Raw genomic sequence first — 3,148 nt, 5'->3', positions numbered from 1 at the left:
TTGGTTAATATTAGTGACAACTAGTATTTTCACATATTAGGGGGACATGCAATCTGATTTAAATAACCCTCGTAGCGTGTTATTAATTTGGGTTAGGCTTTTCTAGTTTTTAATGCAATTAGGAAATTAGTTCCTACGGTCGTACCTAGGAGTATTTCCTGGTTAGGGGTAATCAGCGGTCGTACCTTGGTTATCAATAAATTATGAAAAAGCTGGTTGCTAGAGTTTATCGGCGACTATAACTAACCTGTTAATAAAATTACGTGAACCTTCTTTGCATCAATGATCGGATGAATGGACTGTGTCTGCGTAGTTGTATCCTTGGCTAGAATTTATTTATCATTTATTTAATTGCTATTTACAATTGTATTAATTAATTATTTATTTTGGTTAATTATTTTTAGTCAAATTGTTTAATTATTTATTTTTAATTTCATCTTGATAAAAATCCCCCGTGTCCCGAACTTGAAAAGAATCGAATTTTTTCCAGTCCCTGTGGATTCGACCCTACTCACTACTATACACAGAAAATTTATTTTTCTCAAGTAGGTATTTATTATTGCACAGGCTCGGCACCTGTCAATTTTTGGCGCCGTTGCCGGGGACTGACGTTAATCATTTGTTTCTTTTTAAGTTAATTTTTTTCTGGTATTTTTCTAGTTTATGCCTCGCTCTTCTCGTACAGGCGAATTAATTTTCGACCCTGAAGTAGAGAAGACCGCGCGTAGAACGAGAAAAGAAACCAGGCGGCTCAGGGAGGAGCAATACGATATTGCTCCTCAGGAACTTGATCCAGAGGTTGAGCCGACAAATTTGTCTGGTGACAATTCAAGTGATTCAGACCGAGAGGAAGTCACTATGGCAAATGCACGAACACTAAGGGAGTTGGCTGCTCCTGATTTAAATCAGCAGCCCTTGTGCATTACTTTTTCACATTTAAATGATGACACTCCCTTTGAACTAAAATCTGGTCTAATTCATCTATTGCCATCTTTCCATGGTCTACCAGGTGAGGAGCCCTACAAGCACTTGCAAGAGTTCGACGTCGTTTGCAACAGTATGAAGCCTCCGGGAATTACAGAAGAGCAAATAAAGATGAGGGCTTTCCCCTTCTCTTTGAAGGACTCTACAAAAGACTGGCTCTACTACCTACCGCCTGGTAGTATCACCACGTGGGATCAATTGAAGAAAAAATTTCTGGACAAGTACTTTTCGGCGTCTCGAGCTGCGAGCCTGAGGAAAGAGATATGTGGTATCAAACAACACCCTAGCGAGTCTCTCTATGAGTACTGGGAGAGATTTAAGAAACTGTGCACCAAATGCCCTCAGCATCAGATAAGTGAGCAACTGCTCATTCAATATTTCTATGAGGGGTTACTTTTCAGGGACAGAAGCATAATCGATGCTGCAAGTGGAGGGGCGTTGGTGAACAAAACCCCTCGAGGAGCATGGGAGTTGATTGAAGGGATGGCTGAGAACTCACAGCAGTTTGGTTCAAGAGAGGACATCCCGACGCGTAGGGTGAATGAGGTGGAAACGTCCTCTATCCAACAGCAGATCTCCGAATTAACATCTTTCGTAAGACAATTAGCTGTGGGGAGTGCTTCACAAGTCAAAGTGTGTGGGGTGTGCACTGCCGTAGGTCATCCTACGGAAATGTGTCCACTGGTTCAAGAAGAAACTGCAGAACAGGTGAACATGGCTGGCCACGCGCCCGCGCCAAGAAAGCAGTACGACCCGTACTCAAACACCTACAATCCTGGTTGGAGGGATCACCCCAACCTTAGCTATAGAGGAAATAGGCAGTCTAACTTTGTGCCAAATAGACAGCAAGGACACCAACAGCAGTACCATCCTCGCCCACCACCACCACCACCCCCTTCAAACTCAAGTCCGTCCATGGAAGAAATGATGAAGCAATTACTTGCTAACCAACAAAAGACGGATTCAGACTTGCAAAGCATGAGGAATCAACTGGGACAGGTGCAATCATTGCAAAATCAAATGAATCAAATGGCCATAACAATCAACCGTTTGGAGTCCCAAGTTCAAGGGAAGTTGTCATCTCAACCTGAGACGAATCCAAAGAATGTAAGCGCAATGACCTTAAGGAGTGGGAAGGAAGTTCAAGGACCCGAACCCGTGATTTCTAAAGACAATGACGAGGAACGGATCGAGAAAGAATTAGAAGAGGAGGACAGAGGTAACAAAAATGCAAAGGTACCCTCGAACCCAATTCCTATAGCTAAAACTAATCCACCTCCCTTTCCTAGCAGGTTAGAGAAACCAAAGAAGCAAGACAAGGAAAAAGAGGTCTCAGAGATCTTTCGCAAGGTGGAGATCAACATACCCCTACTGGATGCGATTAAACAAGTACCCAGGTACGCAAAATTTTTGAGGGACCTGTGTGCCAACCGCAAGCGGTTGAAGGGGGATGAACGAGTTATAGTTGGGGAGAATGTTTCAGCAATTCTACAAAGAAAGCTTCCACCGAAATGCGGAGATCCAGGTATGTTTACTATTCCTTGTAGGATAGGTAATACTTTGATTGGGAAGGCCATGTTAGACCTGGGAGCCTCAATTAATGTCATGCCAAAGTCCATTTATGCCTCCTTAAACTTAGGCCCTTTGAAAGAGACTGGGATAATAATTCAATTAGCTGACAGGACCAATGCATACCCTGACGGGTTGATTGAAGATGTTTTGGTAAAAATTAATGAATTGGTTTTTCCAGCTGATTTTTATGTGCTCGACATGGAGGATGAACACTCCCGTGATCCGTCACCTTTGTTGTTAGGTAGACCCTTTTTGAGTACAGCCCGAACCAAAATTGATGTTAATAAGGGTACTTTGTCTATAGAATTTGATGGTGAGATTGTTCACTTTAACATCTTTGAGACCATGAAATATCCATCCGATTCAAATATTGGCTCTGTTTTCTCGGTAAATGTTATTGACCCTGCTATACAGGAGGTTTTTGAAATTGAAGGCAGGGATGAACTAGAGGTCGTCCTGACCAGGCACTTTGAATCCGAAACGACCTCTAGGGTAGAGTTGAGTGAAGAGTTTAAATGCGTGATTGGATCGTTGCAAACGTTACCAACCACGAAGACAAGGTATGATCTTGCACCGATTTTCATACCCGAAC

General features: G+C 42.6%; 1 non-coding gene across 1 annotated transcript; it reads right to left on the bottom strand.

Annotated features, from left to right (window-relative positions):
• Positions 1-1,230: 1,230 nt before the first annotated feature.
• Positions 1,231-1,337, bottom strand: LOC140007119 (small nucleolar RNA R71). The gene has a single exon (XR_011814676.1). It is a non-coding gene; the product is annotated as a small nucleolar RNA R71 (small nucleolar RNA).
• Positions 1,338-3,148: the final 1,811 nt, after the last annotated feature.

This window comes from Coffea arabica, chromosome 5e, assembly GCF_036785885.1.
Source record: "Coffea arabica cultivar ET-39 chromosome 5e, Coffea Arabica ET-39 HiFi, whole genome shotgun sequence".
NCBI lineage: Eukaryota > Viridiplantae > Streptophyta > Magnoliopsida > Gentianales > Rubiaceae > Coffea > Coffea arabica.
The sequence above is the reverse complement of the archived record's forward strand: the minus strand, read 5'-3'. Positions and strand labels throughout refer to the sequence as shown.